General features: G+C 36.7%; 1 pseudogene; it reads left to right on the plus strand.

Annotated features, from left to right (window-relative positions):
- The first annotated feature begins 12848 nt into the window (after positions 1-12848).
- LOC112652355 (MIF4G domain-containing protein-like) lies at positions 12849-13933 on the plus strand (annotated as a pseudogene).
- The last annotated feature ends 908 nt before the right edge of the window (positions 13934-14841 follow it).

Raw genomic sequence — 14841 nt, forward strand, 5'->3', positions numbered from 1 at the left:
ATAACCACCATCTGTGGTTCCTTTTTCTCCAAATCTTCCCCAACACTTCGTTTCTTATATTTTTGATTTTAGCCATTCTGACGGATGTGAAGTGATATCTCATTGTAGTTTGGATTTACTAAAAACTAATCTAATGATAATCTATTTAAAAATGCATTTTAGGTTATTACTGATTTTTGTCTGCTACATCTATCCATTTCTGGGAGAAGGATGTTGAAATCACCAATGACAGTGGGTTTAGCTATTTCTTCTTGAAGTTCTATCAGTTTTTGCCTTACATAGTTTGACATTTTTTAGGCACATACACATCAATATTCTTATGTTTTCTTGGAGTATTCACTCCTTTATTATTATGTAATTTCCTTCTTTATTGCTGGCAACTTATCTTGCTTTGAAATCTGCTCTACCTGAAGAGCTGCTCCTAGTCTCTTTTGATCAGTGTTCGTATACTTTTTGTCCATCCATTTACTTTTGATCCATATGGTCTATATATTTAAGGTAGGTTTTTTTTTTTTTTTTGGTAAACAATATATACTTTAGTCTTTTTTTTATCTTATCTGACAAACTCTGCCTTTTAATTGATGTGTTTAGATTGTTGACATTCAAAGTGATTATTGATATATCTACCATATCCATTGCTCTTTTCTGTTTGTTTTTGTTCCTTTTTTTCATGTTTTTGTCATGGTTTTAACTGAGCATTTTATATAATTCCATTTTCTCTCCTTTCTTAGTATATCAGTTATACTTCCCTTTTTACTTTTTCTTTATTGCCCTAGACTTTGCAGTATACCTGTACAACTAATTCAAGTCCACTTTCAAATAACACTTCACCAAATCAAGGTGGTGTAATTTATAACAAAATAATCATAATTCCTCCCTCTTATCTCTCATATTATTGTTATCATTCATTTGGCTTATATTTATGTTTACATAACAAAATTTTTATAAGATATATACATAAGCATACATAGTTAAGTACATTATTAGTATTACTTTGAGCAAACTCTTATCTGTTACCTCAATAAAGAATAAGAAAAATAGAACTTTTTATTTTATCTTTGTTTATTCCTTCTTTGATACTCTTCATCATATGTAGATCCCAGTTTCTGACCTATATTATTCCCTTCTATGCTACTGGAAATGAATTCCCTCAATTTTGAGAAAGTCTCTCTCTCTCTCTCTCTCTTTTCTTTACTTTTGAAGGATAACTTCTGAGGTAGAATTTCTAGATTGGTGAGATTTTTGTTTTGTTTTGTTTTGTTTTTGTTCTATTTTCCTCTCAACACTTTAGTTATATAACCTCATTCTCTTCTTGGCTGCATGCTTTCTGAGAAGTTAGATGAATTCTTATCTTTATTCCTCCATAGGTAATGTTATTTTTCTTTTTACCCCCTTTGGCTTCTTTCAAATTTTTTTTCTTTATCTTTGATCTTCTGTAGTTTGAAGATGATGTGCTTAGGTATAGCTGTGGGGTTTTTTTGGGGGTGGGGGGAGGAGGAGGAAGCATTTTTCCTACTTAGTGATTTCTGAGCTTCCTGAATTTGTGGTTTGATGTCTGACATTAATCTGGGTGAAATGTTCAGTAATTATTATTTCAAATATTTCTTTTGGTAGTTTATCTTTTCTCCTTCTGGTAGTTCTAGGATGTGTATGTAACACCTTTTGTCACTGTCCCACAGTTTTTGAATTTTCAATTCTGTGTTCTTCAGTCATTATTTTCTTTGTTTTTGTGGTTTTCACAGTTATTCTTGATATATCCTTTAGCTCAGAGATTCTTTCCTCAATTGTGTCCATATTACTAATAAGCCCATCAAAGGCCTATTTCATTTCTGTTACAAGTGTTTTCGTTTTTCTAATTTCTACGTCTCTTCTGGTTCTTTTTCTTTTTCTTTTTTCTTTTGGTTCTTTCTAGGATTTCCATCTCTCTGCTTACATTACCCATCTGTTCTTGTATGTTATCTACTTTATCCATTAGAGACCTTAGGATTTTAATCAGAGTTGTTTTAAAAGCTTGGTCTGATAATTCCAACATTCCTGCCATGTCCGGTTATGATGCTTGCTCTGTGCCTTTAAGTTGTGGGATTTTTTTGTTTGTGTTTTGCCTCTTGTTATGCACTGTAATTTTTCTTTGATAGCTGTACATGATGTCCTGGGTGAAAGTAACTGTTATAAGTAGGTCTTTAGTAATGTGATGGTGAGGAGTTGAGGAAAACAATCATTCTGTTGTCCTATGATTAAGTGTCAGTCTTTTAGTGAACCTATTCCTTTGGACTGTGAACATCACAAGAGTTTCTCATTTTTTTCTCCCCACTTAGGGGAGACAGGTTGGCTCAAGGGGGCTGAAGTTGGATATTCCCATTCCACTGTGTGGAAGGCTAGGGCCAGCTGGAATTGAGTATTTCCCTGCTCCTAGGTCAATAAGGCTCTGATACTATTTATCCCAATGTTGGGCTCTAGTTAACTAGTTTCACCTGAAGGCAGGCCTTGTTAAGAAGAAGTGTTCTGGTATATTTCAAAGTGGTTCCTCTTTCCCTTTTCCTGTTGAAAGCAAGAGGGAATTTTTCTCTAATATTAACTGTGAGAACCTCATCAAGGTCCTGGGAGTAAAAATTATGAAAGTGTGCCCCCCTCTTCCTCCCATGACTGGGTCTTCCTGGAAGTTTTAACTCTCCAAATTATCCATACCAAGCCTTCAGCAGCTAGTCATTACAATTCAAGTTTTCCTACCTGGGTACTGGTCCTGAAGACAGTTTCTACTCATGAGTCTGCTTTGGTAAGCCATGACTTCCTGTATTCATCTGTGTGTCTCTGCAATCCCTGATGTAGCAGTTTGCCCTGTGTCCTCCATTTTCTTACATCCTTAAGAAAACTTTTTGATATTTTATTATGCTCAGCTTTTACTTGTTCTTAAGATGGGCTAGTGACTTTTAAGCTCCTTCTATGCTGTCGGAAACCAGTCTTTTTTCTTCTCCTCCCATAAATGTAGTGGCTGAAACCACTGAACTGTATTCTTTTACAGTTCTCGTAGGTCACACATGTGATACTGGTGTCTCTGGGCTCAATTCAAAGTGTAACAGGACTGCGTTCCTTTCTGGGGTTTCTAGAAGAGAATGGCAGGATTTAGTTTCTTGTGGTTATAGGACTGAGAATGTTCTCAGCTTCTAGATGCTACCTGCAATCCTTGGTTCCATCTTTAAAAGGTAGCAATATTGAGTTGAGTCTCACTCAGACTGAATCTCTCCTGCCTCTTCTTTTGTCATTACATTTATCTCACTCTTTTGTCTTTCTTCCTTCCTTCCTTCCTTCCTTCCTTCCTTCCTTCCTTCCTTCCTTCCTTCCCCTTCCTTCTTTCTTTCTTTCTTTCTTTCTTTCTTTCTTTCTTTCTTTCTTTCTTTCTTTCTTTCTTTCTTTCTTTCCTTCTTCTTTCTTTCTTCTTTCTTTCTTTCTTTCTTTCTTTCTTTCTTCTTTCTTCTTCTTCTTCTTTCTTTCTTTCTTTCTTCTTTCTTTCTTTCTTTCTTTCTTTCTTTCTTTTCTTTCTTCTTTCTCCTTCCTTCCTTCCTTCCTTCCTTCCTTCCTTCCTTCCTTCCTTCCTTCCTTCCTTCTTTCTTTCTTCTTCTTTCTTCTTCTTTCTTTCTTTCTTTCTTTCTTTCTTTCTTCTTCTTTCTTTCTTTTTTCTATTTACATCAGTCAGTGATTTGATTCGGCACACCCAGATAATTCAAGATAACCTCATTATATTAGCTCAACCCAGATAATCCAGGGTATTTTCCCTGTTTTAAGGTTCTTAACCTTAATCACAACTACAAAGTACCTTTTACCACATAAAGTAACATATTCACAGTTCTTGGGAGTTAAAGCATGGAAATCTTTAGGGGAACATTGTTCTGCCTACTACGTTGCCTAAATTACTATAACATTATAGTTAATATGGATATCTGGAACAGTTCTTCCATTTTTTATTCTTAGAAAGATTTTTTCCTGTTCTTAATCTAGAAAAAGCTTGCTTAGTTCCACAAAAAATTTATGCTGATCTTTTGACTGGGATTATATTGAGTCTATAGATCAATTTTAGAATTGATATTTTACATTGTTGAAACATAATCATAAACAGTTTTTTTCTGCACAATTATTTATCTTTTCCAAGTTTTTGTTTTGTTTTTCTTTAATCACTCTGAACAAAGTTTCTAGTTCTTCAGAGTGTTCAAAATCCCTTAAGGATTTTGTTTTGCTTGATTTATTACTAAGGATTTCATATGTTTTTATTCTACTGCATGAGATACTTTTCAATAAAAGAGTTTTAACTCTGATTTCATACTGCAGATCTGTAAACTGTTATTAAAAATTACTATCATCCCAGTTGAAAAGCTCTCTGTTCTTGGTCCATTCATATACAACTTTGGGGACTTTACTGTCTTTAGCATTAGGTTAATGGCTCAGTGTCTTGCCATTGCATGAGTGTTTACTCAAATTATGTTTCCAGTTTCCTGAAATCGGTAATACAGTGTCTTCAAAATGATTTTAGTGACAGGTTTATGGACTAAGAATATCATTAAAGGGCTGTAATTTAATGAGGAAATTATAAATAAGTGTGCCAATGGTAAAAAATGTGACATCATCATCACTACTATCCTGATGTAGGTAATTATGTAATTGTGTCACTCATTTTAAATTTTATTTATTAATTGAGGCTGGATACAACATACTTTATTGATGGTACAAAACAAAGGAAGGCTCCTTGAGTCCCTTCCCTTCTTTCAGGTGTCTGGGTTGGAAACTGTATAGAGGTTGGGAGATTTTCAGTGTGTTGGAGGATGAGTTGAGGTAAGGACTCCCTAGCAAGGAGAGAGTCTCTCTTCCTCTTGCTCTTCTTGGGGTTGGTGATACAGGGAGCTCTTACTTCTTGGAGGCCATGTGTACCATAAGGTCCACCACCCAGTTGCTATAGCCAAATTCATTGTCAAACCAGGAAATGAGCTTGACAAAGTGATCATTGAGAGCAATCCCAGCCCCAGCATGGAAGGTGGAAGAGTTGGTGTCTCTGTTAAAGTCACAGGAGACAGCTTGTCCTCAGCATAACCTAGCATGCCCTTCAGGGGGCCCTCAGATGGGCCCGTCTGCTCCATCATTTTCTTGATGTTATCATATTTAGCAGTTTTGTGTGGGCAGCAGGTCAGACCCATGAGTAATACACTGGGGAAAGGGACACAGAGGCCATGCCAGTGAGCTTCCCATTCAGTTCAAGGATGACCTTGCCTATAGCCTTGGAGGTGACAATAGGAGCAGGGTTGATTGTTCTATGTAGCTCCTAAAATCACGCCACAGATTCCCAGAGCAGCCATCCACAGTATTCCAGGTGGTAGTGATGAAATGAACTAATGGATGATGGTCATGAGTCCCTCCACAATGCCAAAGTTGTCATGAATGACCTTGGCTAGAGGGGCCAAGGTCAGGTGCAGAAAGCATTGCTGACAATCCTGAGGAGTTGTCATACTTTTCATGGTTCATGCTCATCACAAACATGAGGGCATTAGCAGAAGGGTCAGAGATGATGGCCTTCTTGGCCCCACCCTTCTAGTGAGCCCCAGCCTTCTCCATGGTGGTAAAGACCCCAGTGGATTCCACATCATACTGAGCACCAGTATTACCTCATTTGATTTGATTGGATCTTGCTTGTGGGAGATGCAGAGAGTTTTCCACAGATGACAGATTTCCCTTTTTCAGCCTTGACTGTGTAGTTGAATTTGCCATGGGTGGAATCATACTGGACTATGTAGACCATGTAGTTTAAGTCAATGAAGGTGTCATTGATGGAGACAGTGTTCACTTTGTCAGAGTCAAAAGTATGACTAGGAGCCCAGTATGTCCAAATCAGTTTACTGCAGCCTTCACGATCATGTTTTAGGGATGTGGCTGGCACTGCACCAGAAGGTGCAGCTGTCTATCAAACAGGGAAAAACAGAAAGTCTCATTTTAAATTTTAATTAATATTCCAGTCTCTAATCATTAGATTTCTATCTAAAATAACTATCTCTCTCTAAATAATGATACTTTAAGTGGTTTCACAATATTCATTGCAAATACAGTAAAACCTATTTTCTTAAATTTGCCACTTAAGATTAAAAAATATATATGACTTTAAACAATTCTCAGTTTTCTTTTACCAGCTTTTTCTTACCCTGTGGATCTTCTCATGACACTAATATTCCATTCAAAATGATCTCCCATGAAATCCTCTAATAATCTGAGCAACTTCATATCTATATGCCCTTTCTGTGTTAACTAGCTAGAAATCCTTTATGTCACTCAGCAAAATCCACAAAGATTCTTCAAAGTCTCATCAACTACAACCTCCTTTATTCATCTCTACAGTCAAAATTAAGCACTTCTGCTTTGTACTCCTTATAAACCTAATTTTTGCTTTAGTTTGTTAAAACTATGAACTTCTTGAGGACCAGGATTGTTTCTTACTCAGTTTTTCATTCTCTGGGAACAGCAGTTGTGCCTTGTGTGTGTAGTAGGCATTCATTGCAGATTTTTTATTTTTAAAAAATCAAGCTTTTGTGTGGAAAATAGATTAATTTATAAATTTGGTTATATTTAAACTCAAGAAAATGAAGTGGCTAAATGGCTATTTTAGATTTTAATGATCATAGTTTTCATATATAAACTAGACATAGATCAACTTCTATGTTAGTCTCAATAAAACAACCTGTACTTTGTATCCTCCTGTCTTTGAACTTGAATTCTGTCAAGTTTCAGAGAATAAAGAGATTCAGATCTGTCAATTCCGAGATCTCTATGAAACATTTGTTCCTCTAAGAAATATGCCTGTGGTTTAGCTGAAGCTAATCATCTTTCCAGGCCTGAAAAGTGCACTGAACCATTATGCAAGGGTCAGGGATAAGAAGTGTAGCCATCCTAAATACACTATTTGATGAAGACTCCTAAATAGAGATGTCCCCAACAATTTAAGTGTTCCTCTTCCTGCATTATGTAAATGCAAAGCACATCCCAATGTGGTATCCTTTCAAAGTGAAAAGAATGCATATCTGGATATAACACTATACTAAAAAGAAATAAAATAAATTCCATGGAATCCAAGGAGACTACAGGTCTTATATTGTGCAGATGAGATGGAAAGGTAGATAAATATGAATTTCTGTATTTGAATATTTAAAGCCTTTTATATATAACATTATATTTTGCTCTCGAACTTCCAGTTCTTCTCATGAAAATACGTCTAATATTCTACTTAACAAAAATATACTCTGAACAACTCTATGGATAAGAGAGATTGACATGTTAAATAGTATCTCCAAATATAATGATGTAGAAAGAAATTTCAAAAGGCATTGGGACACCTGGGTGGCTCAGTGGTTGAGCGTCTGCCTTCGGCCCAAGGCGTGATCATGGAGACTCAGGATTGAGTCCCACATCAGGCTCCCTGAGTGGAGCCTGCTTCTCCCTCTGCCTGTATCTCTGCCTCTCTCTGTCTCTCTGTGTCTCTTATGAATAAATAAATAAAATCTTTTAAAAAAAGGCAATCGGTGAGTTAAGTAAAATGCCTGGAGTTGTCTAGTAAGGTTGCATAAGTGGCTATTGGATAGCTAACACTTCCAAAGTAGATTAGTTTGCTTTATTCACCACCTCACCCTCCAGAAGACTTTGTCATTCTGATGTTTGTTTGTTTATAAGTGTTTGAATAGGGGCAATTATTTTCATCTTTTTCTTCTATTTTGGGCAGTATTCATGGAAAATTGTATCTTTACTTCTTTAGAATCAGGGATTATCTAATTTATTATATGCATTCATAGTATTCATTTTCACTACTTGTCTACAGGTGAGGAAGAAAATGTAGATAAAAATTAATAAATATAGTGGAGCCTGGGTGGCTCAGTCAGTTAAGTGGTCATCTCTTGATTTTGGTTTGGGTCATGATATCAGGGTTGAAGGATCAAGCCCGGTGTGAGACTCCAACTTAAAAAAAAATAAAGACATATAATGAACAGATAAATTGTATGTTAAAAGGAGGTTACTACTATAGAAAAAAGAAAAACAATAGACCAACTTAAGAGGCATACTAAGGGTGGGAAAGTATAATACTAGGTTGGAAAGTATAATAACCACCCCTAGTATCCAATAATTATGAAAATTAGTTTTATAATTCAGGGTGAGCATTGATAAGGTAAGTTTTGAGCAAAATCTTCAAGAATGTGATTGATTTGTTCATGTGGGTTTATGTGAAAAAGGCTAATAGAGAAATAAATCAGGGGATTGCACAATTTGCTGATTAGAAACTGTTTGAAGGGAAATGTGTTGCCTATGACAGAACAAGACTCTAAAATGAAGCTCCTGCATTTTCAGTTTTGAGAGTGTATTAAGTATCAGGAGACTTGCTTGATATTATACTTCCCAATCTAATACTAACTTTAAAGTTAGATATTATTCTTCCTATTTTAACAGATGAGAAAATAAGTCTTAGAGAAACATAGGATAGTTTAATCATTCATTGGGACTAGGATTCTAATAAATTCAAGTGTGTGTGTGTGTGTGTGTGTGTGTGTATGTGTTTATTTAAAAATTTGCACTTTTAATTATGCAAACTTTTCTTTGTATAAAACCCCATGAATATAGCTTATTTTTTCTGACCATTGGTGATAAGTTTTTGCATGAAGAATTCAATTTTTTTTTCAGTAGTTTTAATTCATTAATGGAAAACTAGCGAATGGAGTTTTATTCAAATCATCTTGTATAGAGTTCAGAGTCCTTGTTATTTATCTCTTCATCTCTATGGATTAAAATATACCATAGCTTTGAAAAAATCATATTTGAAACTCCATGTATTGTAATTGGAAAAGTAGAAAACATTAATACATTTATTTGATCATGTTAGTCATTTTGATAACAGGCTTGAAACCAATTACCTATATTTATAGAAAATCTGAGGTGTTTCCAATTTTTTACAATTAATCAGTCTTACTTATAACACATTGGGCTATAGGTCCCTTCAGTGTAGGCCCTGCAGGCCATTCCCCTCCTCTTTTTTTTATGCACTTATATAGTATATTTTACATGGTTCTGCTTTGATTCTACTTCAAGTTCTTTGTATTGTAACTTTACCAGGGAGCTAACTTATCCCCACTATGATAGAGAGTTAATGGTACCCTTAAAGTAAAATTTATTTTAACCAATTAAAGTCCTAGAATGTAATTATATTTCCATCTTTGAGAGAATTACATTTTACCATCTAAAGCTAACCATATGGTATTCAGTATATTATTTGTTTAGATAGAAAAAAATTACAGTTGTATGGTATTGCTTTAATGTATAGTCGAACAGATTCATCTAATATAAATTGGATCTTTTGGAGTTCTGGAGTAGGGAGAATGAAAAGGAAATTTCATCCATCTTTAATTGGTGTCATGAAGGATCCAAAAAGTCATGCTTTTTCAATTTTTTACTGGGTATCTTAGTGACAATAATAAATGGCTACTTTGCCATACTCTAAACATTAAATGTTGCAAATTTAAATACTTGTTTATAGTAAAGGAAGGTTCATCCACTGTTTTTCATTTGTCACCCATCAGCCCCAGATAACTCAAATTCTACCAAAGGAAGTAGGGAAATATTGATTCACATTTTCTAAGTGTATAATTATATTTCTCCTTAACAAATATGTTCCTATGTGTTATACTATATGTTGGCAAATTGAATTTAAATAAAAAAATAAACCATAAATAAATAAATATATTTTTAAAAAGATTCTAAATAGCTGATTCCTCTCCATTGTGTTCTATTCAGTGTTTTAAATGATAGCTTTAGATACAAATATGGTTAACTTGAAACTGAGAAGTAGTTTTGACATTTGAGGAATCTGGCTGAAATTCTTTTCTTTTCTTCTACCTTAAACACACATACATACACACACAGACACACAAACCCTAGAAACTGGTTGATTTCAGATTTGCAATTATTTTCATTAAAGCCATTTTCTCAATAATCATTCTCTCCCTAGTTCAGGCTTTCACTAGGGGTTTGTGCTTCACTGTCTCTATGCTTCTTCAAATTCAGAGTGGTCAGGATGCCTGGGTGGTTGAGGTTCTATCTTTGGCTCAGGGTGTGATCCTGGGATCAAGTCCCACATCATGCTCCCCATAGGGAGTCAGCTCCTCCCTCTGCCTATGTCTCTGCCTCTCTCTCTCTCTGTCACTCTCATGAATAAATAAATAAAGCCATAAAAAAAACCTTAAAAACAACAACAACTCATAGTGTTCAGATGCCATGAAACACCTTTCCTTCACATCCTACCATGAGACTTGTATGTTATCATCCATTCATGTTTTGTTGAATGGTACCTTCATCCATAATTTTCTCTATAAATATTCTGGAAGCACTCATTATTTCTAATATTTAATTGGTATATAAATCCCCCCTTTTGTGTTTTTTCATACCTATTTAATCTCTCTCCCTCTCTTCTATATTTTTCAAATAGCTTCTGAACTCTCTCATATCCCTCCATTTCATTCTCTACACTACTCCTGGTATGAAATTCCAAATGCAAGTCTTGTTTTGTTACTATACTGCTCACGTTTCATTTGTATCATGTTTACTTGTAAGGAAAAACAAATTAATTCCTCGCACTGTTGTTTAAGACTTTCCAGGATCTAAGATCTGGCTATGCATCAATCCTCATTTCCTGACACTATGAGACATATCCTATATAGTGATATTTTCTTAAATATGTTGTATTATAATTGTTTCTTGAAATATAATTTCCCTTCTATGAGACCTTAAAGTTACTGAGAGCTTGAATTTTATTCCACTCATCTTTGGATCCAGGTGTTTCATTTGGTGCTTGACATGTTCTTGTTTTGACATGTTGAATTTTCTCATTCTTTTAAATATTGTATATTTTGACTTAAGTATTTTTAAAGGTCACTGTAGTTTAACAGATTATTTGATAAAGGAAAATGAGCAGTGATATGAGAATCAGAGGGACTGGATTATTATTTCAGCACTACTGCCTACTAGCCACATGGCTGTATAAACCCCAGGTTCCTTATGTGTAGTAGATAAAGAAGAGTAATCCTAGCCTGCCTACTTCCAAGTTGCTGTGAGGATCACAAATAATGACATTTATGAAGATACTTTATGCCTGATAAAATTCAATAAAAATAATATGCACTACTGTTATTAAAACTAGGTGAAGGGATACCTGGGTGGCTCAGTTGGTTAAGCATCTACCTTCAGCTCAGGTCATGATCTCCTGGAATTGAGCCCCATGTCAGGCTTTCAGCTCAGCCATGAGTCTGTTTCTCCCTCTGCCCCTCCCCCTGCTCATGCTGTCTCTCTCCCTCTCTCTCTCTCTCTCTCTCTCTTTCTCAAATGAAAAAATAAAAAATCTTAAAAAAAAAAACTAGGTGAAAATACTGAAATCTATTTTGCCTTCTCAGTCAATATAGTAATATGAATGACAATAATATGTTTTAATCAAGAGCATTACTCAAATATATTTTGTCCTTAAAAAGAAACTTTCTGCCTCATGACACTTTTGAAAACCTTTACTACATTCTCATGACTGTGTGTATATTTGTCCATGTGAGTGCCCATGTATGTGGTTATTATTTACTATGATAGGGCACGGGTATGAAATTCTCCTGTATACTGCTCAAGGATTTGATAAAATTATGCCCATTTGATTTATGATTTACATATATAGAACAAAAATTCATTTTTATGAATCCATTATTATTCTATAGAAACATAATTAAATAGTGAATTAAATAGTAAATAGTATTAAACAGCAAATTAAAGTTCTATGAAGTGGAAATTTCAGAATCACGTGCTAATTCATTTAAAAAATTTCAATGACAAATCAGGGGAAAAGGATTAAAATGATTTTCTGTGAATTATGTAAGTTTCTAAATATCAAAGAATCAAAAGTTCTTCCCTCTCAGATACTTTTTTTTTTTTTTATCTCCAGTGGGAGACAGATGGGGAGGATGGCTAAGACATTGATGGATGTCTTAATCCAGAAAGCAGGTTTCTGAGTCTTGAATATATCTTGCCAATTATCAACAGTAGCCTTGCTTTTACCCTCAGTTCATTGCTGTAAGTGTGGAAAGAGAACCAACAAGTGATGTTGGTGTTGCCTGGAGACAACTGACATGACCTGAGAAGTGTTGTCTGTGGGAAAGTGACAGTGGTACTACCTCTAACAAGAATGATTAATTGCTGTGAGGTATGAGTGAAAGCATTTGTCAGAATGTTAAACCTTTGAGATCATTTTTTGGGGCAGAAGAAGATACTGGGTCATACTAATCACTTCCTTTCTTGTCCCATACTGCTTCCACTCTACGGTTCACTCCCACAAATTCATTTTGCGTAGGCTAATATAAAGCAAGAATATCTCTTCTTGTCTAATATTTTGCAAATAGCACACCTACTCATTCTCTCTCTCCTCACTAATTTTCAAAACGGTGTCCTTAATATTCACATACGCTGTACAGATTTATAATGATAGGTTATAATTTGATTTGACGACATTGTTTTCATCTTAGTCACAATGTACTGGTTGTTTTAGCATGAGATAGGGCTGGTCAGTTCTCTATCCTTTTCTCATTTCCTTATTCTTTCCCTTTGGAGCCTCGGCTTATAGCTGAAGCAGAAAACAAAATAAAAATATGTACAACAGTCTTGGCACTGCGAGGGAAAATGATCTAAGCTGAGGTGAGGGGAGGCGAGGTGGGCTGCGGGAGCAGCTAGAGTGTGGGGATCCCATTGCCCCCCGCCCCCGCCCATTGCCCAGAGGCCTCCCAGCAAGTGGGTGCGGCACTGGGCCTGCAGGTGCTGTTATGGGTGTTCCACCTGGGCTAGATGGTCATGGGGAAGGCTGGTAGAGAGGACTATAAAATCCAATCTTTTGATGCAGAGACTCAGCTGCCAATGACAGCACTCAAAGATCCGGGTGCCCTAGACTTGGAGAAAGTGGCTAACATGACTGTGGAACATTCTCTGGAGGACTCTGTGTTCAGCAAAGAAGCGGAACATCATTCAGGCCAAGAGCAAGCAAGAAAGTCAGAGTGTCGTCTGGTGGGGACTGAACTGGTCACTGCAGCGGGAGTACAGGCTGGGGAAGAGCTGTGAGGCCGGTTCCTGCAGGGATGGGGAGGCTAGGTCACCTTTATCTGCAACATCGTTGACCACCTGAGGGTGAACAACATCCCACCTGATGGGCCAGATGAACCCCGTCCACCACTGCCTCTTCTAGCTGGCCCAGCCTGATGGTCTGAGCGTGGAGAAGGAGCTGGACCTCCTGGTGCTACAGCTGCACCGCAGCGGTATGCAGCTGAAGAAGATGAACAGAATGTATGGATGAGCTCTTGGTGTTGATCTGGGTTGGCTTCTTGCTCCCAAGCGGCTTCAGCTCTCTGGCCCAGGTGCTGCTACTGGAAATTCTCGAATTTCCCACAGCCAGCTGGAAGATAGATAACCCTGGCTGCTGTCCAGGGTTACATAGTGAAGTCTCCCAGGAGGCATCCAGATTAGGCCGCCTCACCAGCAGCACAGGCCTTTCACCTAACCTGCCTCCCAGGTTTGCAGTGGAAATGGCATCTCCCAAGGACTGTCCCTTCTAGACTTTCAGCAACTCCTGAGATGCTTCCTACTTACAACCTAATCCTTCCTGGAGCACCTTCCTTCCTGGATTCAGGGTTTGGGGAGACACTGAACAGACTCATCCCCACCATCTCATCAGCCTCCCCCTCCATAACTTCCCACCTGGGCCAGGCAGAGAAAGGCAGTTTCGAACAACCAGTGCACTGTATATCCACTGGTGTAACAGCCATCTTGATGCCTCAGTTTCCCCATCTGTAAAGTGAGTACCTATAGCTACTGGTGGGATACTTTGACATATCAAGGGACAGAACACAAGTCATACCAGAAATTGCTTTTTTTTTTTTAATTTTTTTTAATTTTTATTTATTTATGATAGTTACAGAGAGAGAGAAAGGCAGAGACACAGGCAGAAGGAGAAGCAGGCTCCATGCACCGGGAGCCCGATGTGGGATTCGATCCCGGGTCTCCAGGATCGCGCCCTGGGCCAAAGGCAGGCGCCAAACCGCTGCGCCACCCAGGGATCCCAGAAATTACTTTTTTATACATTTTGTGCAAGGACCACTCCAGAAACAAACCTACTTCTAGTGGGTTTTAATAAATGACAGTAATGACAGTACTACATCACAGGCTACACCAGTTCAGGGTGAGAATTTTCTAACAAACCTTTTCTAATACTAAAAATAAATATAAGAAACAAAGAATTACTTAGTGAAAGATTATCAAACTCATGTCTGAAAGTATGGTTGTTGACTATTGCAAGTTGCTTTGGAGAGAGAAATCAATATTGATATTTTCATTCTCTTCACTTCTTATTCTGGTTCATCTTTCAGCAATAGCAATACAACCTGTTAATAAGCACTTAGAACCTGAGTCTGCACTCGAGGTTTTATGGGCAATTTCATATTTAATCTCATAACTGTGCTATAGAGGACAACACTGAGGCTCAGAATGACTAATTTCCCCTTATTCACACAGTGCATCTGACTAATAGAGCAGAACATTTCATTAAGATCTGTCTGACTCCAAAACCAGTGCTCTTTGACTCTAAAACCAGAGCCTGACTCCTAAAAGCAGTTTTCTCTTCTAATATTCACTTCTATATCAGTATTCTTTTTTTGTTCTTTGTGAGATTTTCAAATGACTCTCCTCTTTCATTTCTTTCCAAAGATACTTAGTGTAGGAAATGTTAGGGCAGATTAGACAGGCAGACAAGAAAGAGGTCTG

This window comes from Canis lupus, chromosome 13 (assembly GCF_003254725.2).
Source record: "Canis lupus dingo isolate Sandy chromosome 13, ASM325472v2, whole genome shotgun sequence".
Classification (NCBI taxonomy): domain Eukaryota; kingdom Metazoa; phylum Chordata; class Mammalia; order Carnivora; family Canidae; genus Canis; species Canis lupus.